Source organism: Narcine bancroftii, chromosome 3 (assembly GCF_036971445.1).
Source record: "Narcine bancroftii isolate sNarBan1 chromosome 3, sNarBan1.hap1, whole genome shotgun sequence".
In the NCBI taxonomy this organism is placed as follows: Eukaryota; Metazoa; Chordata; class Chondrichthyes; order Torpediniformes; family Narcinidae; genus Narcine; species Narcine bancroftii.
This window is the reverse complement of record NC_091471.1, coordinates 302139995-302167106: the sequence shown is the minus strand read 5'-3', so window position 1 is coordinate 302167106 and position 27112 is coordinate 302139995. Positions and strand designations below refer to the sequence as shown.

Sequence of the window (27112 nt, the reverse complement as noted above, 5' to 3'; positions counted from 1 at the left end):
AAAAATTCTTCCAGACGGCCGCGGAGCTGAACCTCACTTACAACAAGGAGAAGTGTGTGTTCAGCACCATCCGCCTTGCCATCCTGGGGTAATCATGGCCCATGGTGTCGTCGGCCCAGATCCGGAAAGGATGCGCCCATTAATGGAGTTACTCATCCCCCCCCCACACTAAAGGCCCTCCGCAGGTGCCTGGGCCTGTTCTCGTATTTCTCGCAGTGGGTCCCTCACTTCTCAGACAAGGTCCGCCCACTGGCCCAAGCCACAACTTTTCCCCTCCCACCTGAGGCGCAGGCAGCCTTCACCCGCATCAGGCAAGACATCATGGACACCATGATGCAGGCTGTTAATGAGGGCTCCTCCTTCCGAGTGGAGAGCGATGCCTCCGAGGTAGTTCTCACTCCTCCCCTCAACCAAGGGAGGGCGCCCCGTCGCCTTCTTATCCATGACCCTCCACGGCTCCGAGCTAGGGCACTCTGCCATTGAAAAAGAGGCCCAGGCGATTGTGGAAGCGATCCGCCACTGGCGCCTCGACCTGGCCGGCAGGAGATTCACTCTCCTCACGGACCAGCGGGTCATGGGATTCATTTTTAACACTACACACAAGAGCAAGATAAAGAACGACAAGATTCTGCGCTGGAGCTGGCAACCTACAGCTACGACATGCGGTACCACCCTGGGAAGTTTAACGACTCCCCTGACGCCCTCTCTTGCACCTGCGCATCTATGCATGATGACAGGTTGCAGACATTACATGAATCTCTCTGCCATCTGGGCGTCACCCGATTGTACAATTTAGTTGTCCCAAAATCTGCCGTACACCATCAAGGACGTCAGGAACATGATCGAGGCCTGTCGGGTCTGTGCGGAGTGTAAACCCTGTTTCTTCTGCCACCCCCCCCCCCCCCCAGGCCTTTTGATCATCTAGCGTGGACTTCAAAGGGCCCCCTGCCTTCCATGGACCGAAACGTCTACTTCCTCACGGTAGCGGATGAGTACCCACGCTTCCCTTTCGCCATCCCTTGTCCAGACACCTCCACGGCCACCGTCATCAGGGCTTTGGGGCAGATTTTCACCATGTTTGGCTACCCCACCTTCATCCACAACGACCGGGGGTCTAGTTTCAAGAGCGACGAACTGCACCAGTACTGACGGCGAGGGGTATTGCGACCAGTCGCACGACAAGCTATAATTCAAGAGGCAATGGACAAGTGGAACGTGAGAATGGGGTGGTCTGGAAGGCAGTCCTCCTGGCTCTCAGGTCAAAAGGGTGGGCCATTAAGTTCTGGTAGGACGCCCCAGTCGATCACGGCTGTGCATGGCTACCAACAAGACCCCTCACGAACGTCTATTCTCATTCCCCAGAAGGTTGGCGACTGGAATGTCACTCCCAGCATGGCTCACGTCCCCGGAACCGGTGCTTCTGCGTAAGCATGTACGGACACACAAGGCTGAAGCCCTGGTAGAGCAGGTTTTCCTCCTTCATGCAAACCATAACTACGCTTACATTAGGTTCGGCAGTGGCAGGGAGGACACCGTCTCAACCAGGGACCTGGCACCAGCAGGAGCAGCCACCTCTCCACGCCACCCTCCAACCCAGGTCGACGCTGACTGGGCATACATCTCCGTCCCCAAGCAGCTATGGGGCACGCAGGGCCTCCTTGACCACCAGGGGCCCGCTTCAGCCTTATGAGACGAACCCGCCCCCCCCACCCATCCAATACGACCTGCACATGTCAACCCCGCCCCCCCGTGGCCACCCCTCCTCGCGGCATCACACCAGCCACATACACACCCCTGCCGCCAGCCCCCCCACTTCCCATCTGACTAGTGACCAGGAGCCAGTCCTACGACGGTCACAGAGACCCCAGAGGCCGCCGAATTGTCTCAACCTGTAAATATTGTAAGTATGTAGTGGGTGTGATTCCTTGTTACTGCCCCCCCAGGACAATTTTAAAGAAGGGGGTGAATGTAGTGGTACACCACTGGCCTTCTGCAGGGGGCAACACCTGTAGCTGCAGGAGTGTAAGGGGACAGGACAGCACCTGTCTGGCTGCCAATCAGTCAGCCTGAAGGGATCAAGCCGCACCCAGTTGGGTGTCAATCACCCTCCTGTGCTGGTCTCCAGAGCACTCAGAGATGCTGCAGCCACAGCCAGCCTGTCTCTGTGGAAGTCTTTGTGGATTAAAGCCTGTTGTTCAGTCTTTACCTTGTGTGTGTCTGATTCTGGCTAACAGCGCACCATATAGACAGTAAATGCAAGTAAGCTCTTTCCACTTAGATTTGGAGAGGACATAGGGTTAGGGGAACATCACGGGAGTGTGGAATGAACTGCCATATGACATGGTAAGTGCTGGCTCACTCTTAAGTTTTAAGAATAAGTTGTATAGCTACATGGATAGGAGAGGGCTGGAGGGTTATGGAATGATGTTTCAGTACAGACTAGAAGGGCCGAATGTCCTGTTTTCTGTGCTGTGGTGTTCTTTGGTTCTAAAGGACTGAATTGCAAGCTAAACAGGAATGCATGAGCCAATCCAAAAGCAAGGAATGGGACAAATGTTATTCGCAGCAACTCATACCGTCTAATTCTACTATCCCCTGGTTATTTTTTTGTAAAAATAACAGAAGAGTTTCCCTTGGAAACTTCGCCCGGAAATTAAAACTGGGCTGGCTGACTGCATGAGAAGATCTGACGTCAGAGGCAACCTGCTTCTGCACGACGTTAAGATGAACCTTTTGGGGCGGTTCGTTCATGAATGCGGCCGGAAAAGCATCCGATGCAAACCAAAGGCTTCCACCAACTTTCCTCCCGCCTGCCTGCTGCGGCGGCTGCGAGACACCCGCACTTCCAGCAGCAGCGCCATCGCGTCTGAGTGACAGGCGGCAGCCACCAATCGGTGGTGCCGTCGCCGCTAGCAACGTTCCTAATAAAAGGCCGGCTGCCGCTGCTCGGCCAATAGGAGGGCGCGGACCCATCTTGGCCCTTGGCGGCCAGCAAGTTCGGTGGAGGCCGGCGAGCGCTGGGAGGGGAGGGCGCATGCGCGAAGGAGTTGCCCTGGTGCTGGGTTGGAAATAGGCTTAAAAAAAATCCCAGCAAGCGAAGGAAAAAAAAACCCCAGCAAAAGAGGGAAATGGGGAGAGTCTCCTGCAGATCTGACCTAGGATAAGGTACTGAGTGTTCTTTATCTCTGAGCAGTGGCTGGGAGCAGAGAGCGGATGAAGGAGAGGCTGCTTTTAGTCTTGATCTCTGGGCTTGGTGTTTTGCTACTGAGAAGCACTTAGGGTTAGGCTCGGCTGTGTATGGCTGGGCCTACATGGGCTCCAGCGCTTCTAGGTGAAGCAGCCCACCCCCCTCCTGCCTTCAAAGCTTTTACCTTTCTGCTTTTTACCTGGCCATGTACTCCCAACACCCCAGCAGAAACGACTTTTTTAATGTTTAATTTCCAAACTAAATTTCGGTTGTTTTTCTTCCCCCTTAACTTGCAAGTTCTCAAAGTCTAGGGATTCAGTCGTACAATCTAAATATACCCATCCGAGCCATCAGGTTTGGCCATGTTATTTCCAGAGGTGTCTGTGTTTACAAGTTATGATGGTGGGGGTGGGGGGGTATAACCTTAGCTCCAAAACCACCAGATGAATGAATGAATGAATTGTTCAACTGGAGAGACAAGTGTTTGGAAAATATAAGATTTTTTTGGATGGTCATCGTTGAAGTGAGTGGATCGAACACAGGTTTTTGATAGCATTGAGTTTTTGCTTTTATTTTCATTTGCGTTCTCGTTCCCCATCAACTTTTCTTCCAATCAAAATTGAAATTCTGAGCATTGCAGAAGCGATGGAAATAATGTGGCTGAAGCCCTTCAGCAGGTCATTTCATGTGTAAATAGTTTTGAGATGTGTCTTTACATAGCTCTATTATTGACCTTTTAAGCATTATTGAGAGTAAATGTGAATACACATCAAATCTATGTAATAATTGAAGGATATTAAAAAAAAGGTGTATAGGAAGCATTGATCTGTTTATTAGGTGCATTGCAGTTTTTTTTAAAATTATCTAATTCCTTTCACTGGTTTCCAACTTGAGTATGAGGTCCGTATTTGGAAAGTTTTCCAGGGTACATAAGGTGTGGATCCCCTGCCAAAATATTTAATAGAATACTCCTTATTCTTTTCAAATGTCCACAAGATGGAAAATTGTGTTCAAGGGAGCAATTATTGCAGGGGGGAGGGACTTGTTTGGCTATTCGTTTGAATGTTGTCCAGATGTGTGCTGGAACACTTTGAATGAAACAAACAGTGAGTAATAGGTTAGGGAAATGTTTGTCACAATTTCATAATGTGCATCTTTATTTAAATACTCCCACACATTGCATTGAATATGTATAATGTTAAATTTGATACATATTGGGAACTCAAGTTGAATTATGCTGTGCATTAGGACAGATACTTGTTACAGTATTTGTAATGGGGAGGGAATAAGCTGAATGAATATTACAAAAATCGAACCCAAAGAAGAGTTCGTTGTCTTGAAAAATGCTGCTATATTGCACTTTTTTCCAATCATCTGATGAATATGAACTAATGCCATTAAATCACCAGCAATTTGTTTTTGGGATTTAAAAAAAAAATCACCAAATGAAACTTTTTGGGGGATTGTGAGCACTATTTCATTAACGATCTCGTCAATGAATAACATTTCAATTGTACATTTGCATGATAGTTAATGTTGTTGAATTGTTGATGGTAATGATTCAAGAATATTTGTACTTGAGGCACAGGATCCTGCTTGTCTGGTCACAGAGATCTGGATAAATCATATTCACAGAATTCTGAAGCATTCTTGTCCATTGAATGGCCTTTTAAGATGATCTTTTATCGAGTTAGTAACCAGAATTCCTCATCTATAGCAGAACCTACACTTTATTTAAAACCTGACGTTGCTTGCTGCGGTCGTATAGTGTAATCATCATTAGACCAACTAGGATACCAATGCCAATTTTGTGGTGGCCTAATACTAAAGTAGAGTAGATTGAAATTTATGACATTTGATTGTTGTCCTTTGCTGATGGACAAGCCTATTTCATTTGGAATTGTAGCAGTGTTTGAATTAGGTTTTAATGCATTCTTTATAATTTATTGGATCAAATAATTTTGAAGTAAGGAAGTGTGGTTGAAGTTGATTACTGTCCCAGATCTTGTCTTGCAAAGAGCACAATTTTGTGAATTGCTGTAAAATGGACTTTGCTTGTTTTCAATAATGATTGTTGGTTTTCTTGCCTTTCAAGTTATGTCCGTTATTTTGAACAAGAGATTTTGGGAATTAAAGGTCCTGTCAAAAATTTCAGCATTCAGAAAGATAGCCAAACAAGGAAGGACAATCTTGTGCTTCTCTAGTCACAATGCTTCAATCTTTTTAAAAGCAGGAAGTAAGTCGGTCTGGGAAAAGGTTCTGAAAAGAGTAATTTCCTTTAACTATCAGAAGATAGTCTTGTGGATAGAAATAAAGTCCAAATGAAATACTGATTAGTTTGGCACAAGATCAAAGGTTTCTTGGACTTGGCATCAGTAGAAATTGAGTTTGAAATTATCCTGATTCATTTTAGTTTGGTGAAAGATGCAAAATTGCAGTAAAATTCATTCTTTGTACATTTTCCAAATCTGACTTCAGTGTGATAAGACTTAATAATGGGGCGTGGTGGTGAAAAGGATAATGTAAAGAAATGGGACGTTTAATTAGTACAGTAGGTGCAAGCCTTGGAATGGATCTGAAGTACTTGGTGTTTTTGCAGTGCCAGATTTTACTACTAATGTATAAAATCTTGATTTTTCTCATTTTGCTACCTCTGGACTCAGCACCATAATTCTTGGTTAAAATACTGGAAACTTGTATTTTGACCTTTTGATTATCTTCTATATAAACATTTTTGTTGAGTATGCCCAATTGGCTAAATTCTATCCTCACATCTTCTAAATGCAATAAATGTAAAACTGTATCATATGTTTTGGCTATGTCCTTCTGTTCTCAATTATTAGGAAGGTGTATTTTCTACACTATCTTTAGTTCTTAATATTAATTTTGGCCCTATCTCCTTTTATTGCCTTGCTTGGAATTATTGGACCCATTGATCCGATATTGAATTCTTCACAATCCCATGTAGTAGTTTTTGCCTCCCTGGTAGCTGGAAGGGCCAGACTAATGAAATGGAAACATGCTGTCCATCCCACTCACATTAAATGGCTGTCTGATGTGATGGCTTGTTTGTCTTTAGAAAAAAAATTAGATGCTCCACAACTGTAATGACTGTAAACTTTATTTCTTTATGGGGTTCTTAATTATTTCCCAAATTTGTAAGCTTAACTGATTTTTGATTCTTGACCTCTGTTTATTTTTCTTTTCAATATCAGAGAGTGGCCTTTGTATTTTGCCAACAGCCTCTGTAGGTTGGGGATCGAATTTGTAGAATAGAATAGCTGGTTTCTTTATGCAAATGTAATGTAGGTTTTATCATTACTGTTATTAGTATCCTATTAAATTTGATTATTGTTCTATTAATGTTTATTTACCTAATGTAACATTTGCTAAATGAAATAATACAAATATTGAAAAAGAAAGTGTTAAACTTGGAATTAGTAGTTACATGACAAACCTGAGACGAGCAACCTAGTTGCATCGATTAACATTGGTGTTCTGTGTTACAATTTACTGCAAATGTTTGCTCACCTGACAGCTGTTTTTAAAATCTTGGGGGGGGGGGGGGGGGGGGAGGTGGTGAGGTAACTGCCATTTGCGTTCTTCAAATATTAACAAGATTTTGTGCAAGATTAGAATGTGAGTAGGTGCTCACATTAAAATATGAATAGCAGACTAACTTTTACAAATTTTTTAAAGATGCATAGGATTCAATGGGAAACCGTAGTGTTATTATCCAAAATTGGCTTGATGGCACGAAGCGAAGGGTGTATTTGAGTATTTAAAGGCTGACATCAATGGGGTGTCTCGGGGCTCTGCTTTTCCCCCTTTTATATGTACGCATTAATAATTTAGAGTTGAATGGAGGGGGCATGATGAAGTTTAGAGACAAAAAAGAACTGGCTATGTAGTTGAAAGGGAGCAGGAAAATTCTAGATTTTAGGATTATCCAAGTGATCTGGTCAGTTGGGCAGAAAAATGGCAAATGGGATTTAATCCAGAGAAATACAAGATAAATTTTGAATAATAGGAGAATTAAGGGTTATGGGGAACAGGGATATCAGTGGAGCTGAATCCATGGCCAGGTCAGTCATGATCTCATTGAATGGTGGAACGGACACGACGGGCCACATGGTCTACTCCTGCTCCAATTTCTTAAATCATTTGTAGAAATGCAGCAAACCTAAAGGATTCAAAATTTCATTTTTGTCATGTAATAAAAAGCAGGTGTAATATTACACGAAATTTGCTTTAGTCGGCAGTAAGGCAGACAGATTTTTCATCAGCAGAAATTGGCGGGTGCCTCACAGTCCGAAAAAGAAGCACAACAGAATTCCCCCCCCCCCCCCAACAGAGTCACTGAATGTCCGTCGATTCGCCTCCACCACTCCCACAGCCTCTGCAGCCACACAGACACCAGTCCAAACCTTCAGCAACTTGAGTTCCAGATCCCATCCTCGACACAGTCAGGAAGCTTTCAGTACCCTCTCTCATTTCAGTTCTGATACCTGGTACCCCCTCAACAGTCTTGTGCAGCCTTGTGCGAGTTTTTTGACTGCAGTTGCCAGCAACTCATAGCCTATGTAAGTTTCTCACTTCAAGTCGCCAACAACCCAGTGCCTGAGTGCTCTTCAGCTGCAAACCCCTCAATGGTCCACTGATAACTGTCCCATGAATCTTCTCCTTCTCAATATCTAGGGAAGGTGGGTTGTATTGCACACACGTATCCTTAAAGGTAGCAGCTGAGATAGATGAGGTGGTTTTAAAAAGGCAGATGCAATGTTTTTCATTATTAGCTGAGCCATGGAATGTAAGCAGGAAGTTTGCTGAAATTGCATAATGCTTGTTGGGCCACAGGTTGAGCACTGAATACTATTCTACTCATCACATTACAAGATGCAGTGCAGCTGTACTGTGGAAGTATCCTGGCTGGTTGCATCGTCAGCCTGGTTTAGAAACTTGACTGCTCAGGAATGCAAAATGCTGATACCTTCAGGCAGAAGGTACAGAAACCTGAAGTCTGGCACATCTTGATTGAAGAAAAAAAATTTTTCCATCTGCTTTCAGGCTCTTGAACCTTTCTATATTACCTGAGCCAAAATACTTCTCTAGGACCAAAGATCTGACTGCACTATTGTAACGTCACATTTTTTGCACTAACTGTTGATTTTTATATATAAAGAGAGCCATTGGCTCTCAATAGTGGTAATTGGAGAACCCAATTTCAATAGTGAAATTTAGCAAATTGTGAAAATAGGTTTCCTCTGCCTTTAAAACGCTCTGCTTAAAAGGTCCAATGGTGGATTGGCAGGTCCAACACGATCTGTATTTTCTCCGCCAAGGGAATATGTACAGTTACAATAGTGCAAGAAAAAAGTGGCCTTTCAGAGATGCAGACATGTTTTTCTATGTGGAGTATTTTATGATTAAGGTAAAGAAACTGTTCTTCAACCTAGAGTTGCTGAATTTTGGTACCTTGCTGTTCGGTAAGAGGACGTGACCAGGGTTAAGAGGATCTTTAATTATGTTGGCTGCCTTCTTGATATTTTCAATGGAGCTTGTGATCAACCTGGTTATGTTTGCTATCTTCTACAGGTTTATGTGTTTCTGGGTTCTCCAATTACTAAAAGAAGACATGATGCAACTAGTCAGTATTTTTTCCACAATATACCTGAAGAAGTTTGGTAGAGTATTTGAGGACATGCTAAATCTCCTTAGACTTCTTCATGGTTGCTTTGATGTGCTGGTATCAGGAGAGCTCCTCTAATGTGTGGACTACTGTGAACTGTAAGATGCCAACCCTCACATCAAAGTGAACAGTTACATGGTCCCTAATGAAGAAAAATGAGGTTGCAATAAAGCAAGATTGGAATAAATAGGAATGAGAGTGCTGAGGTGAGATTTAATTTGGATGGATATAATGGGTTTAGAAGGATACGGACTAAATGCAGGTGGGACAAATGAGGGGCATTTTGGTCAGTGTGGCCAAGTTGGGCTGAAGATCGTGCTCCCACACTGTGTGACTGACTTAAATAAAATGAAGAGATATCCACTTTAACAGGAGGATGAACAGTTTATAGTGAAAGGATAGTACAATCAATTAAAGCCTTAAGTACCTGGTCGAGTACTTGAAGACCCATGGCTAGCAGATTCTGTACTGAGTTAGATCTGAAGTGATGGGCAGAATGGGGTCTTTCTGGGCTGTAATCATTTAATTTGAAGATATCTTTTCCATGAAGCAAGAAAATGTAATCAAATATAATTATTGTTTTCTGAAAAAGCCATTGTAATAGGAAAGGAAGACTTGCATTGATATGGCACATTTTGTGACTTAGTCACAGCCAACAAAATGTAGTTACTGTTCGCAAACAGTAATGTGGCAATGACCAGGTAGTTTGAGGAATACCTTGTGGGCCAGGTAAGTTATGTTTATGTGTTCCCATTTGAAAGACTGTCGAGAGATATTTTTGAGTTGTTAAAAGTTAAGCTCAGTTCAGTACTTATCCCAAGTGTCATCCTTGATTCATCCTGAGGCTTTGAGGCAAAAGTTTGCTGTGTGGGGGGGAAACAACTGACATTTTTTATGATATTTTGTTTAGGTATGATTTCTTGTGAAAATGTGCCTTTCTATCTAAATTTTGAAGAATAAATGCTTTGTCATTTTATAAGCTATTGCAGGAAAAAGATTTCCTGAACAAAAATTTCTGTGCGAAGAACAAAAATACTCTTTTTTAAAAACTGTTGCTATGTTTTATTGTCTGGAAAAGTCTGCCATAGATCTTGCCTCCACTATGCAAAAATAGACCAATAAGCTCAAGTAAATGAACAGTTTCAATTTTTGTTCGTTATACTTAATTTAAGACATTTTAATTATCCAAAGTGAAACTTGTTTCATTTGCCATGTACACATCCTTGCTGCAGTAGCTTGTTCTACACCGATTTGCAAAATATAAATGCGAGGATATGCAAGTTGTGTTTTCCAAAGCTATGAGAGGCGTTAGTCGAAACATTTTGTAACTGAAGAAAATAGAGATTGTGGTTGTCAAAGTGGATGTAAAATCCTCCATTAATCTTGAATGTTTTAAATTCAGATTTTCCATAAACGTCTCGCTGAATAAAATGACCTTTTTACAAAATTACTGCTTTTAGATAATTGAATAGGCATTTGCAGCTGACACGGTTTGTATGAGTAAATCTTCAGAATGTAAAGCTGAATAATTTTCCAATGTGCATGTACACTGTGACTCCTTTATAATTGTGGAGAGAAGTTTGGCATCCTGGTGAATCTTAATGTACCTTTTACCTCAGGTTGGCTCAGCTGAGGTAAAAGGTACATTAAGATTGACCAGGATATAAATAATTAATCATGGTCTTGTGCGTCCTCCTGCTATATTTTATCTTCATAATCACAAATCAAAATTTTTTTTGTGTTTGTCCTTGGGTATATAAGAACCCATAATTAACTCTCAGTAATTGACGAATAGGCCCAAGTGTCAGATGCTTTTTAACATGCAGATGCATTTTATTGCTTATAATTAATTTGGAAGTATTTTAATTTTTCAAGTTAGTTTTTCACTGCATTTTGTCTTTGAAAATGACCAGGGCCTCTTACCCACTCTACTATTTCAACTCTTGGAATTTTGAAATTTCAGTTTTCTCTGCAATTTATTAATGTCCAGATCCAGGTAAATACGTGGAGTAAGAAATTGTCCCTTCTCTAAAATTGGTGATCGTAATTCTGATTCCATAATCCCTGGTTATCCACTCGAGAGTTGCTGCACTCCAACTCTTCACTGAAGTTGGGCATCCCTGGCATACTTCTGCTACCCTTTTCAATGAACTTTTTATCTATTCAGAAGTGCTGTGCCCTGAACTCTCTCACATTGTAGCTGAGGCCTGACCAGTAACTTGAAATGGGACTAATTGTGCCATGACTTTATATGTTGTGTGCTATTTGTAGTATATTCCTCCTAAAATGCATAGCTTTTCTAAATTGAGCACTAGCTGCTATTGCTTCTAACCCTCGCACAATCCTGTCTTGTCATCTTGATGCTGAATAACTATCATCGAAGTAATTGAAATGTGCTTAATTTATGCCTGAGTGTAGTGCATATATTATTTCGAGTGATAGAAGGCAGAAGAAGGACATTCATACTTGCTCCACTGCTCAATGCACGTAGACTCCAATTTACGATGGGGTTTGGTTCCAGTACTCGCATCATAAATTGAAATTATCGTAAGTCGGGGTCTATGTGTACAGATAATAAATAACATACTGTGACAGTCTTATCATACATTCCTGGAATAAGCCACAAAAAAAATTGAAAACAAGAGTTCAGACGTAGTCGACTGAGGCGTCGGGAGCTCGGATGCATGGCTGGTCGGGGGGAGGATACTGAAAACCTTTATTAACACGTTGCAGTTTGATTCCTCACGGCCATGGCGTCGCGGCAACTGAGAACACAGCTCCAAGAAAGCTGTGTGGATCTCGCTGGAGGAGGAGGGCGCACTCAACATTCCTCTCCCTTTTACTGCCTGATCTATCTCATTTTTTGGCAGGATGGTGAGCAAGATTACCCTGCTCTCTGCAGCATTCGCGCGCCCCCCCTCCCCCCCTTCATCTTCTCTTCACAGCACCAGGTAACTAGGGGCAGTGGTGAGACCTCGCAACCTCTGTTTGATTTGGAACGCATGTGCAGATTGCCATCGCTCTCTCCCTCCCTAGCAACAGCAATCTCCGCAAATGTTTCATATCACCTTTTTAAAGGTCCGTCAAAGCACGTTTCCTTGATAGCGCCAAAATTATGGTGGGGGGGAGGAGGATGGTGGCAGTGGGAAGTAATCTGCGTGTGCTGATTAGACCAGGGGTGTCAAACTCAAATTCACGGAGGGCCAAAATTAAAAACTTGGACTAAGTCGAGGGCCGAACTAAATATTTATTGAAAATTTTCAACACCATCTGCATGTTTTCTCTTCTTTCAACATATGTAATGTTAAACTTTAGGATATAACTTTAGGAGGATAATGTTACAGGTCAGGAGTAGGTAGCTCAAGTTCACCCTTTGCTTGACCTGAGGGAAACCTATTTGGTCCCTGTGGAGATGTAGTCAGCATTCACAGGCTGTGTCCATTTTGGCCTGCATCAGGACTCAGCATTTCCTGCTCACTCCTCAGGCAATAGGCCTCTATTCACCCTCGACCCACCATCCCTCTATCTGACCAGTCCTTTACCCAACCTCTACTCACCCCTCACTCCACTCGCTCTGCCTCTACCCACCCCATCCTATACACGCCCCTCTACTGCCTCTCCCCTCAACCTGTTCCTCCCTCTACCCGTCTCTCACCCTCTAATCACCCCTCCCCTACTCGCCCTGCCCCTCCCCTTTTACCTCTTCCCTATCCACCCCTCCTTCTACTCATCCCTCCCTCTAACTGCCCCTCGCACCATCATAACTTCCCCTGGCCATTACTCCTCACCTACACCCTCTGCCCACCCCTGCTTACCCACCCACTCAGGCCCAGCGCGCTGCCGATCAGCCTTTGCGGACAGCCACCATCTCTCTCTTCACGTGCAGGGCCGAACCAGCCGTCCCTGGGGTCCGCGCGGGCGCAAGCGCTGAAGGCCGTGGCGACCGGGAGAAGTGCGCTCGCGCTGTGGAAGGGCCATCCGGTGCCAGTCGCGCGGGGCTCGCGCTGCCCGGGGGCTGTGCGCAGCCTGCCTTGCCCGTCGCGCCGACAGGAAATCACAGGCGCTCGCCCATCCGCCGCACCGCTCGACAGGTGGGAGAAGTGACTGGTTGTGCGGGGAGCCTTCTAACTGGCTTGCCGGCTGATGACATCGACAGACTTCTCGTGTTACAATTTCTCATGTTACAATGGGGAAGGATGTGCAATGAAGGGGGAGGATGGTGGGGGTGACATGACCAAAAAACAGCATCGGCTCTCGCTGCAGGGCGGGCCACCTCTAATACATTTTTGAAATGATCTTGCGGGCCAAATATAATTATATCGCGGGCCAAATTTGGCCTGCGGGCCAGAGTTTGACATGTGTGGATTAGACTGAGGAATAGTAACCATGTGGAGACAGGTCGACCCCACTTACCTTTATTCAAAATGAATTCTGATCACCGTATCTTCAAAATATTGTGATTCAGAACATCGTAAGTCTGGGTCTATCTGTGCGATCGTGGCTTATCATGTCACCTCAGTCCCCCTATTCATACTTTCTTTCCATGCCCCTTGATACCTTAAGCCTATATTCCCTGGTGAACTGGCTTTCTGTGGGAAGGAATTCCATAAGTTCACAACTCTGAATGAAGAGCATTCTCCTCATCTAGCTTAAATGGCTTCTCCCTTATCCTTCGACCTGCCTTTCTCAACATTTTTTGGCTGTGCCCCCTAAGACTCTGTTCAAAGTTTATGGACCCTCTTCCCTATGAAGCAGTCAAGTTTTGGTTTCTTCCGTACTTCTTCCTGCTGACTATGTAAAATACTTTTTTTTAAATTGTAATTTGAGGTGAAAAGAAAACCAGGATTTTATGTAATTGGGTTGTTGATCCCAGGCAGGCCTTGGGGCCCACAAAGAGAAAGGGTGCCTTCGACTGTGACCCCTTTTCTGGACTTCCCAACATGCTTCCTGCCAAACATGTCTTCATGTCAAAAAGTTGTCTCTAGTTCAGGACCAAACAGAGATCACTGGCAAGCCACCCAGTCTGAATAAACATCTATGCTTTAGAATCAGAATTTATTGTCAGGAACATGTCACGAGATTTGTTGTTTTGCTGCAGTGTCACGGAGCAAATATTTTTATAAACCACATTTCAAAATAAATTAAATAGTGCATGAAAAACACAAAGTGAGGTGTCTGTTTGTTGTTCATTCAGAAATGTAATAGCAGAGGGGAAGAAGCTGTCCTTGTGCTTGCCTCAGGCTCCTGCACCTTTTTCCCGATGGTAGAGTGAAGAGGGCATGGTTTGGGTCGTGGGGTTGCCTCTTGTAGATGTCTTCCATATATTGAAGACTGGTGCCCATGGTGGTGCAGGTATTGGCACCTCCATACCATCTGTCAGAATTTAAAAGTTTTCGAAAGACTTTAGCGACATTCTGAATCTCACAAAGTTTAACCACTGGTGAGCCTTCTTCATGATTGCATCAACGTGGAGGCTCCAGGACAGATCAGATCCTCCGAGAATTTGAAGTTCTTGACCCTCTCCACTACTGACCCCTTATTGAGGACTGGTTTGTGTTCTCCTGAACTCCCTCTGAAGTTCATAATCATCTCCTTGGTTTTGCTAACGTTGAATGCAAGTTTGTTGCTATGACACCACTCAACTAGCTGATGTGCCTCCCTCCAATATGCTTCTTCATTGACATCTCTGATTCTGCCAACAACCATGGCATTATCAGCAAATTTGCAGATAGCATTGGAATCGTGCTTAGCCACATGGTCATGGGTGTAGAATGAGTAGAGCAGTAGGCTAAACACGCATCTTTGAGGTGCGCCTGTGTTGATTGTCAGTGAGAAGGAGACACAGTTTCTATTTCATGCTGACTGTGGTCTTCCGATGATGAAGTCAAGGATCCAGTTCCAGAGGTGGGTGTATTGGCCCAGAATTTGGAGCTTGTTGGCCAGCACTGAGAGAATAATTGTGTTGAAGGCTGAGCTGTAGTCAATGAAGAGTAGCCAAATGTAAGAGTTGCTGTTGTCCAGGTGATCCAGAGCTGAGTGGAAAGCCAGTGATTTGGACCCTGTTCCTTGGCAAATTTCACATCCACAAAAGCCACAATCTCAAGGACTTCTATCCCCTTAAGCCTCCTGTAAAACACTTTGACCTTTCAGACTTGCAAAACAAAAATTAAACTGATTAATTGGAACAAATTTTATTTCATTATAATAATTGTTTTTATTGTCTGCCCCATTGTCAATGTGGGGCTGATTGGAACTGGTGTATAGTTTCTCGGTTTATTCCACCCCTTCTTGGAAAGTGACATTGTTTTAGAGCCCTGAAGTTCTCTGCTATTATTCTTCCAACTTGTGAAAAGTGTCTGTTTTTTCTTTCTCTTTTTGCAGTTATGACGCATTCATTTTGGATCAATTCTCATTAATACTGTGTTATTTTGATGATTCCAGTGAGAGGAAGTGATACAAGAGTATCAGAGCCAGTACCGCCAGGCTGAGGAACCTTTCCTACGGACATTGAGAATGCTGAAAAACTAAATGAACCATTCACACTAACCCGCCAAGACTCTCCAGCCCCTTTCACACTTGTGTTCCACTAAATCGGCCATTCAGTGTCCTGGGATAGGAATGGGAGTTTGACTTTTCACTCTTGACCACTCCTAACTGGGACAATGAATGCCACTTGCAAGGGCTTAGGACTGTTCTCCCTTCAACCAGAGATATCATGACACATTGAGCGATGGTGGACCTGCCCTAGATCCTGATCAATATATTATGATCTTGTATTTGAACAAAATTAGTCATCCCTAATTATAACATAATTATGTTATAATTATGCTTTATGTACAGCACAGTATGAGCCCTTCAGCCCCTGTTGTTGTGCTGACCTATATAAACCTTTATAAGGGACCGCGGGAAAGTCAATAAATAGCAATAGCATAAAATTTTTATGCGGTTAGTAGCTATAGCGCACAATTTATACAGCGTGGGTAAGTTGTTAGCGCTATTACATACAATGTATGCAGCGTGGGAAAGTTGGTAGCAATATCCTGTAGAGTTTATAAATAGTGCGAAAAAGCGATGGTGGATCTGCCCTTCCAGAATTTTGTATGGCAGAGAAAGGGCTGTGTGCATGGCTGCATACAGAGAGCACTCATGGAAGGGTTTCTCTGAGGCACAGCATTCTGCGGTCAGGTCCGCGGTCTTTATAAATTGTGCCTTTAGTGCTACCAACTTTCCCATGCGGTTTAAAAATCGTCCGCTATTACTATTGATTCTCTCTCCCTCTCTCTCGTGACTTTCCCACAGTAAAGTTTATATCTTCATTTTAATTTTTCTTCACATTCCTGAACTCATGCAAAAACTTGGGTCATTTCAATACCACATTGCAGTTGCCCATTCTACACTTGCCTGATGGCATCCTCAACGTCTTAAGATGCCAAGATTTGTACATGGGGTCGAGGCCGTCAATTCCTGGCGTGAGATGACGTCAACTGACACCGGCCTTGAGAAGATTTTCCTTTCACACTAGACATTGTAAAGACTGATTGGCCATTAATTCCTGCGACCACTTCCAAGCATGAAAGGGACTGCATGTTCATGAAACAATTATTTATTAATTTATTTATATATGCAGATGAAATACTTCCATATGTGTTGTATGTATGTATGCTCTGTCTAGTTGTGACTGCATTTTTTTGCACCGAGGACTGGAGAACGATGTTTCGTTGGGTTGTCCTGCACAATCAAATGACAATAAACTTGACTTGAAAAAAGCCCCAACCGACTCCACATAATAACAATTTTTTTCAGTTAATCCTTTTGAGCCAGATTATGGAAGGTCCTCATGGCTCCACCTCAGACATGCATCTTTTACCTGTTTTGCACCGAGGACCGGAGAGCGCTGTTTTGTCGGGTTGTACTTGTGCAATCAGATGACAATAAACTTGACTTGATTATGGCACCATGATAACTTCCTGACTTTAACAAATGCTATCAACCTCTCCTACACTATACCTAAGCTCTGGAGAGCAGGCCTGTCACCTTCCTCATTTGAAGATACCATGTTGGAAAATTAAACAGAGTTTCCTGGAGTCAGGTGAGTAAAATGTACCTGGTACACAGTATCATCTTGACAGGAAAAGTGACAGTTCCAGTCTCTTTGTAAGTGATGACCAAACTCAGAGCTCATCAGCAGATCAAAACAACAGATTGTTCTGTTGGTTTTTTACTGAACGTTGCTAGTGGCACTGTGCCAAGATAACAACTTCTCCCTCAACGTCACTAAGATGAAACAGATAATCGGGCAGCACGGTTAGAGTAGCGGTTAGCCCACCACTACTACAGCACCAGTGACCCAGGTTGAAATTTGGCACTGTCTGTGAGGAGTTTGTACATTCTCTCCTTGTCTGTGTGGGTTTCCTCCTGGTGCTCCAGTTTCCTCCCACCCTTCAAAACATGGGGGGGGGGGGTGGGGTGATCATAGGTTAATTAGGGTATTTGCGTGGCACAGGCTCATGGACTGCAAGAGCCTGTTACCATGCTGTATGTCTAAATGACAAGATGAAGGAACAGAGATTTGCCATTTGGCCCATCAAGTCTGCTCTGCAAATCACCTTGAGCTAAACTGTTCTCACATCTAGTTCCAAGTTCAAGCCTTTTCCCTATATCCCTTGATGCCTTGACTAATTAGATACCGATCAATTTCCTCATTAAACTCCCCCATTGATCGTGCCTCCACTGCTGTATGTGGCAACAAATCCTCGACCCTCTGGTTCTTCCTCATCTCTGTTTTAAATGGGTACCTTCTAATTCTAAGACTGCCCTCTTGTCCTGGATTCACCCACCGAGGGAAACCTCTTATTCCCATCTACTCTGTCCAGTCCTTTCAGCATTCAAAATGTTTCTGAGATCCCCTCTCATTCTTCTTTACGCCAATGAAAACAGTCTTAGAGCTGCTAAATGTTCCTCCTATGTTAGCCCATGCATTCCAGGAATCATCCTGATAAATCTTCTCTGTACTCTCTCCAACATCATTATATCCCTTCTAAGGGTCGTAAAACTGCACATTGAACTCTATAAACATCAACATCTCTTTAATCTTCTACACTATTCCTCTTGAAATGAAATGAACATGGCATTTGCTTTACTGCTGATCCAACCTGGTGGTCAACCTTAAGATTATCCTGCACGAGGACCCCCCGCCCCCCCGCCCAAAAAGTCCCTTTGCACTTCCGAATTTTCTCCCTATCTAATCTACCTGTCCTCTTTCAAAATGTTCAAGTCTCTCTGTAACCTTTCGGTTTTTCAACGCTTCCTATTCCACCATCTGTCTTGGTGTCATCTGCAAAATTTGCCGCAAAACCATTCAATCCATAATCTCAATCATCAATATATGTTGTAAAAAGAAGCGACCCCAATATCGACCCCCTGCAGAACACCACTAGTAACCAGCAACCAGTCAGAACAGTATCCCTTTATTCCCACACTTTGCTTTCTGCCTATCAGCCAATGCTCCACCCAATCTAATATCTTTCCTGTAATACTATGGGCTCTCATCTTATTATGCAGCACCTTATCGAAGGCCTTTTGAAAATTCAAATACACAACATCCACACCCTCCCTTGTCCATCCTACCTGAGATTTCCTCAAAAAATTCCATTAGGTTGGTTAGGCAGGATCTTCCCTTCATGAAATCATACTGGCTTGGACCTATCATGTCATGCACCTTGAGGTATTCCATAACCTCATTCTTAAAGATTGACCCCAATAACTTTCCAACAACCAACGTCAGACTAGTAGGCTTATAATTTCCTTTTTTCTGCCTCCCTCCTTTCTTAAATAGTGGAACTACATTTGCGACTTTCCAATCCTCCGGAACCATGCCAGAGTCTATTGATTTCTGGAAAAGCAATTCCAATGCCTCCACAATCTCCAAAATCACCTCTTTCAGAACCCATGGGTACACCTCATCCGGTCTGGGAGACTTGTCTATCTTTAGTCTATTCATCTTACTAAACACCATCTCTCTAGTAATCCTGACTGTACTTAATTCTATTCCCTGATACTTCTGACTATCAGATATATTGCTATGGTCTTCCTCAGTGAAGACTGATGCAAAATACTCATATTACTGGCTCTGTTACCCATTATAATTTCTCCAGCATCATTTTCAACCAGTCCTTTATCTACCCATATCTCTCTTTTACTCTTTATATATTTTTTAAAAACTTAGTATCCTTTTGTATGTTATTTGCCAACTTCCTTTCATAATTCATCTTTTCTTTCTGTAAGTTTTTAAAAGTTTCCCGGCCCTCTGTTATCCCACTAATTTTTGCTTCCTTTTATGCCCTCCCTTTTGCATTTTTTTTTAGCCTTAACCTCTCATTAGCCACATTTGTGATTTTCTCTTTACTTGGAATATATCCTGCACTTTCTTTATTATAGAAATATCATCCAATTCTGCTTTGCTGTCCCTCTATCTAGCTTACTTTTCCAGTCAACTTGAGTCAGTTCCTCTCTTATACCACTGTAATCTTCTTTGTTCCACTGAAATATTGACACATCTGATATCAGCCTTTCCTTTTCAAATTTGAAACTGAACTCTAACATGTTATGATCACTTCTTCCTCAGGGTTCCATTACCTTTAATTCCCTAATCACTTCAAGTTCATTACACACCGCCCAATCCAAAACCAATGACCCCCCTGGTGTGCTTATCAACCAGCTGCTCCAAAAAGCCATCCCGTAGGCACTCTACAAACTCTCAGTACCTTCTTGACTTTCCCCATCGCCTTTCATGTTAAAATCCCCCCCCCATAATTATTTTGGCATTTTCCTTCTGACATGCTTTTACTCTTTCCAGCTTTAACTCGTAGTCCACTCCTTGCTGCTATTAAAATGAAATATTTTTAAAAATTAAGCCATTTCATAAATAGTAAGGATATAAAAATCAACCATACTTGATAGATTTACAGTATATTATGTACTTGATAGATATATACGGTGCTATTTCTGATTGCAAGCAGACTCCATATTTGAGCAGTTTTATATTTTATGAAATAATCCTCATTTTTCGATTTCGTGCATTTCAGATTGCCAATTAAATTGCACTTTTAGAAATACTTTATTTGGAAGTTTGCATTGACAAAGTAAACTTGCATTCAATAGGGTTTTCAAACAGGAGTATCTTGACCAGTGGAAAATGCTGCCCATTTTGTGTTTTATGCCATGGGACAAGGAATTTCAGTTTTTTTTACTGGTTACAATCAAAGCAATTTATCTATTTGAATGCTTTTACAATGAAGTTTTGCTTTCTCCACAGTAGCTTTCTTCAGTTGCAATGAAATGTTCTCTCTAAGTGGCTGTTCAGGCCAAGCAGGATCTGACAATGCCATGGTTTAGAATTTAAAAAATAGTTTTGTTGCTGTACATTCCATTTTTCAGTGCAGATAAAATTCAGGGCTTTATTTCTTGATTCTGGGAGTAATGATGCTTTCGATAATTATTTTTCATCAAATGTACAATATCTGATTTGCTTTGAAATTTGGAGCTCTCTCTAATCCTACACAAAGCCTGCTAATATAGTTGATTGTTCAGAGTTCCACAATGAATTATTTTTTTTTTGGAAGCATGTAATACGTTTTTAGAAAGTAAAATAATCTTCCTATTTTAAATAGTAAAACACATGGTGTTTTTGTGGAATTCTTTTAGTTAATAGTAACTGATTTCTAAACACAAGTAAGCAGTTGTAAAGTTTTTAGTAATTCCTGGTTAGATCTAGTTTGAGGAGCTTGTAATGGAAGCAAAGTGATTTTTGCCTATGTGCACTGATATTTATCATTGTTTATAATTAATATTGAATGATCTGCACACCAGATTTTTATCATCTCGTCATCAGCTCTTTATGCTGAAGCAAAGCTTTAATTCTGATGTAGATTTTTATTTGTTTGATTTCTTGTTCTGTCAAAGCAGCTGATTTATTGTGTAATAATTTTCTCAACTTTCGCTCTTTTTCTCCCACCCCCAGTATTCTGTTTCCCTGGATACTAGATCTTATTTTCTGGCCTTCACATATGCATGCTGTGTATAACTTGTTTTGATGACTCATCAGAGATTGAAGTATTGTATTGAGTGTTGTTTACACAAATTGCTCCCTGTTTTCGAAATAAAAATTTCAGTGTGAATTTGAATTGCAACATATTTTGTCACACTGACCCATGCGTAGTGAACAGAATCAATTGTCATTTGTAGCCTCATTCAATTCTACAAGGTGAAGGCAGTTCATTGTAAAATTTGCACAGGACAGATGTAACTTATTTTACTAATTTTCTTCCTAAGGTAATCAGTGGCATGCTATCAACTATTAGAATGCAGACTAGTTCTTGAAAACTTGTAACTTTGTTAGTTGGGCTGAGATTCTGCTTTGGGTATTGAGATGGTAGTCTTTTGGGTACTGTTGTCATCAGAGGAGGTTTTAAAATGTTTCCGCTTTAAACTCTCCTGTATTTGACACTGAGTGCCATTTTCTCATCATAATGTTCTGTGGATGGCTTGTTTATGAAATGGAAGGTACTGCATCTGTCAACATTTAAGAGAAATGGGAATTCTTGTAAAGGCTCTCCATCTGAAATGATGTTGCTGGACATGGCATCTTTTCATCAATTTACAAAGGAAATGTAAGAAATGAACAGGTGAATTAGAAATGTCATTTTGATCTGGAGGTAATAGATGCTCCTTTCCAAGATGGAGCTAACATTTTCTGTACACTGCTAATAAATACTGTTCCATTTTACAGTGTTGAAATCCACATCATGATGGATGAAAATTTTAATTTATTGCTATCCTTTTTATTTTCATAATGATGTTTTTTTTTTAAGAAACACCTTTGTATGACTTGAGTTATACATGTTCATGAAATTTCCTCCTGATTAAGTCCAGTTCTGAAGTATTTTTTTTAAATTTCCTGAATTATTTGTCATTGTGGATAAACCTTGGCTTGGACTTTAAAGAAATAAAACCTATTTCTTCAGGATGGGGTAGTAAAGAAAACCTATTTCTTCAGGATGGGGTAGTAAAGAAAACCTATTTCTTCAGGATGGGGTAGTAAAGAAAACCTATTTCTTCAGGATGGGGTAGTAAAGAAAACCTATTTCTTCAGGATGGGGTAGTAAAGAAAACCTATTTCTTCAGGATGGGGTAGTAAAGAAAACCTATTTCTTCAGGATGGGGTAGTAAAGAAAACCTATTTCTTCAGGATGGGGTAGTAAAGAAAACCTATTTCTTCAGGATGGGGTAGTAAAGAAAACCTATTTCTTCAGGATGGGGTAGTAAAGAAAACCTATTTCTTCAGGATGGGGTAGTAAAGAAAACCTATTTCTTCAGGTTGGGGTAGTGAAGAAATTGTTATAAATGTTTATCAAATAAATAAGACACAGAACTGCAGTGAGGATAAACAAAGATAACTTGTCTTACTATAAAACTATTAAGATGGAATTGTAAACATTTTCAAATAGCTAGAATCTGGCCCTTCAACATCTCACATTAATTGATCCACTTAAGTGCAGGCAGTGGCTCCTGTGGTGCTCCTGAGCCACTCAGATTGGCAAAATGCCAGTCCAATTTCAGATCAATGCCAAATTACTTAATTTCTATCCAAAATGAGATTAACTTCTCAAATAAAGCTTTGCTGTCTCTTTGTTAGATTTGGGAAATAATATATAGCCATAAGGCCTGCCCAAGATCGTATTATATGGCGAGCTCTCCACTGGCCACCGTGACAGAGGTGCACCAAAGAAAAGGTACAAGGACTGCCTAAAGAAATCTCTTGGTGCCTGCCACATTGACCACCGCCAGTGGGCTGATAATGCCTCAAACCGTGCATCTTGGCGCCTCACAGTTTGGCGGGCAGCAGCCTCCTTTGAAGAAGACCGCAGAGCCCACCTCACTGACAAAAGGCAAAGGAGGAAAAACCCAACACCCAACCCCAACCAACCAATTTTCCCTTGCAACCGCTGCAATCGTGTCTGCCTGTCCCGCATCGGACTGGTCAGCCACAAACGAGCCTGCAGCTGACGTGGACTTTTTACCCCCTCCATAAATCTTCGTCCGCGAAGCCAAGCCAAAGAAAAAGAAGAAGGCCTGCATACCAGTATCACCGACAGGGACAGAAAAAGCCTTTTAAATCTCACTTGGGCTTCCCCCAAAATGAGGGGACCAAAATGTATGCATTGCATTGGAGGTGTGCCTTCACCAGTACCTTGTACAGTTATAACAATGCCTCTTTATTTCTAGCAATAAAAGGCCAATGTGCTATTTGGCCTCCCAAGCACTTGCTGAACCTTACCCCAAACCTTTTATGCACAAAAAAAACTCTGCATCCTCTGAACTTCACTCATCTGTGATCTTTCTCCATCATGTTAAAAGTCTGGCTTTTAGTTTCCTCATCCTTAAATGAAAGACTCGCACTTTCCCACGTTAAACTTTTTGACAAGTTTTTGTCCACACACTCAATCTATTTATGGCTTGTTCCAGAGCCAAGTTCCCACCCATTTTTGCATTTTTGGTAATCTTGCACTCTACCATCCTGCAGGTCATTAGTATAAATTGAAAATGATTTTGGGGCCAAAAAGTAGTGCTTGGAATGCTCCTGTGGCTCACCCATGCAGCCAGCGTGCCGGCTCCAGCGGTCGTGGGTTGGTCTGCAGTCAGCGGCATCCACAGAGACTCTCGGTGTGGGACAAAGCCTTGGCTCGGAAACCGACATCACTTCCGCCCGCTGGGCATGAAGGTTGCTGGGAAGCACGGGCCTCTTAAACGTGCGATATTTGAATTAGTAAATCAGTTGAACTGAAACTCTGCTCAACTTGGTGTGTTTCTTTCGCTCTCAGTGGCATACCAGCCACGTTGGTGACCCTGAAGGTCTAACAGTATTTGGACCCGACATGAAATACACAATTGACATGAACAACGTGAATAATTCAGCTCTTCAGACGCAGTTTGACTTAAACTGCCAGCTTTCTAGATCACTTGTTTCAACAAGAGGCTCATTTCTGGGTCAGGAACGTTGTCTCTGATGAGACCAGATATTACTACTACGTGGTGGCTGCTCTCAACCGGGAAATAGCGAGTCAAGGAATCGACTTTCTGTAACAGCTCCCGGAAGCTGGCAGGTATTAAGCACTAAAAGCCCTTTTGGTCAGCACATTCGGCCTCACACGACGCAAATGGGCTGTGCAGTTGCTACATGTGGACGGCTTGGGTGACTGCACGCTATCAGCACTGATGAGTGACAAGCTGGCTCTAGCAGATGGCCATGATCTGTGTACTCTTTGAACAGATCTTTTTGGAGCAGATGCAGGAGGACATCCTCCTTCTACTAGCAAACAAGGGCATCTCTGACCTGCGAAAGGTGGCCACTCGCGCAGTCGTTCTGTGGTGCGCAAAACAAAATGGCAGAGCCAGCATCGGGGATCAGTGCTGCGTTACGACCGAAAGCCCAGCCACACCGCATACCAGCAGCAAAATCTGCAATGCCCACACCAAGAAATGACACCATTTCTGAGTCGTGGTGTTTTTACCATCAAAAGTGGGGATCCAGGGCCTGCCGAAGCAGACCACCATACTCGTCCCAAGACCATCTCTGATGGCTACAGCGGCTGGCCACCATGAGAGCCTCCTATATGTCTGGGATGGACATTCCGGGTGCAGATTCCTGGAAGAAACGGGAGCGGAAATCAGTGTCCTTCCCCACACACACACACACACACACACACACACACCCCTCCTCCCCCCCTGCCCAGGCCATGATACCGGAATCAGAAAGGCCGGTCTGGAGCTCATAGCAGCCAACAGCAGTACCCTCCGCACCTACAGAATGAGGACTATCCCCTTGCAATTCGGTTCCAGCCACTTCATGTGGACATTTGTGCTGGCTGCATATCACAACCATACTTCCTCCGTGCACACTGTCTGCTCATGGATCTGAAAGGACAATGGTTGGTCAATGCAAAGACATTCCAGACCTTCCTTGGTGAGCCCAAATTGCTGGCTCCGCACTTGAACTCCAACACAGGGACACCCCCTGCATGCCCAGACCCCACAGGCGAGACAAGCTCTGACTCGCGAGAGAGGAGTTTAACAAAATGGGGGAGATGGGGATCTTGCAGTGTTCAGATAACCCATGGGCCTCCCCCTCCTTACGGTGCTCATGTCTGCAGGAGGCTGAATAATGCAACCATCTCCAATAGATATCCAGTCCTGCAAATCCAGGATTTCACGGCCAACATGACCTGGTTCGAAGGTATCATCGTCCCTGTCCACCTGGATGATATTCCAAAGATTGACATCATTACCCTATTTGAATTCCTTAGGATGTCATTTGATGATGCATGACAGTACAAAAACTAAGCATTTATCTTCCTCCTCCACATTTCCCGAGAACCTGATGGGTTGTTTGTGCACTAAATATGTATTTTGAACTTTACTGAAATTTGCGACACCAACTGAAGCTCATGAGGTGTCTTGGCTGGTGGCTGTCTTGCACTAGAATTTACACTATTCTACTGCTTTGCAACAGAAGACATTACATCAGGGCCACAGTCATCGTGTTGTCATCTATTAACTTTGTCATGTTGACTGAGTGCCTTTTATGGTCAAAAGTCCTTTTTGTTTTTGTAGCAAAACAGGTAATAATTATGGGAAACCTTTAAAATTGAACCTACTGCTCAGTAGCCAAACCCATGAGAATTTAAAACATGCATCCAAGTGGTCAGGCAATGGGGGTCCTTGGATGCTAAATACAGAATTGAAAATTACTTTGGAGAAAAACACAGATAACAAGCCCATCTTGGCATTCTGATTAATTCTCAAAGGAGGTACATCATGAAAATAACTTTTAAAAATTTGAAATGTACAGGACATAATTATGAAAGGATCAAATAAGAACACCTTGAGCTCAAATGTCACAGCACTTTAATGAATAATTGCTAAATTAGCAAAGACTGGCTAATGATGTGAGGGAATACGCTAAATTGCATCTACTTAAATATTAGATGATATTTTTCATGAAATCTTCATCCACATTGTGCAATAAAAATAATCAGATATGGTGATGTTGCTATTCGGTGGGATGAGCCACTGTACTTTTACCTCTACCATTAGAGGTTTCTGATATTCGTGTAGGGGAGTGGATGGGGAAAGGTGTGCTGCCTTGATGCAGTTTATTGTACAGGAAATGTCAGCTTTTGGTTAGGTAAAAGGATAAATAATACATCCATTTCTCTGAAATGCTTAACCATATACACAAAGGAAAACTTTGCTTTTGATTGGCAACACCACTCTTTCTAATGTTACCAACCATAGATGCTAGGACATGAAACATTGGTGTATGTTGGCTCTTGGACTGTGTTCATGAGAGTACAGAAGGGTGAGGGGGATCTCAGAGGCATTTTGAATACTGAAAGGCCTGGACAGAATAGATGTGGCAAGGATGTTTCCCATGGTAGGGGACTCTAGGACAAGAGGCCATAATTTCAAGATAAAAGGGTGTCAATTTAAAACAGATGCGGAAACATTTCTGTAGTCAGTCATGAGTCCGTGGAACATTGCCACAGGCAGCTGTGGAAGCGAAGTGTATTTAAGGCTGAGATTGAAAAGTATTTGATTAGTCAGGGCATCAAGGGTTACAAGGAGAAAGCTGAGAGTGGGGCTGAATGGCAGATCAGACTCAGTGGTATAAGCCGAGAGATTGTTGGAGGTGACATTAGACACTTCTTGCTTGGCATATCTGTGTCCAAACTACTCTTCAGACCATTCAGAAAACACATACGATGGGCCATTGGGTCTACTTCTGCTCCTTTATCTTGTGTTCAGAGAATGTTAGACCTGCAGCTCAGAAGGAGCCATTCAATCCTTCAATTCTGTGCCATCTCTTTTGAGAGAGCAGTTCCCACCAGACCCATTTTCTTGCTTTTGCCGCCCTTCAAAAAAAATTTCCAATGATTAACCAATTCCATTTTTCAAAGCCACCACACGATCTATAATCACCACACCTTTGGGCCACTTATTTCAAACTGGAACAACGCTGCATCAGAAACTGATTTTCCTCCTCTCACATTGTCTCTTCTTTTTACCAAAGGTCATTGCCCTCAATCAAGCTTGTGTTTTGCTTGAATTATTTATCGTGTTTGCACCCGAAATGGGGATAATGGCTTTTGGAAAGCACTGTCTACTGAATTGGGTGCACT

The 27112-nt window shown here is 42.6% G+C and overlaps 1 protein-coding gene across 10 annotated transcripts in view; it reads left to right on the top strand.

Moving 5' to 3' along the window:
• Positions 1–2963: 2963 nt before the first annotated feature.
• Positions 2964–27112, top strand: part of LOC138759003 (casein kinase I) — a 120581-nt gene continuing 96432 nt past the window's right edge. For 2 of the 10 annotated variants that reach the window (XM_069928741.1, XM_069928742.1), the window contains exon 1: positions 2965–3165. The gene's annotated coding sequence lies outside the window, so the exon portion shown is untranslated. Of the gene's footprint in view, positions 3166–27112 lie in introns of all 10 variants that reach the window. The other 8 variants (XM_069928752.1, XM_069928747.1, XM_069928745.1 and 5 more) reach the window with 7 other exon arrangements.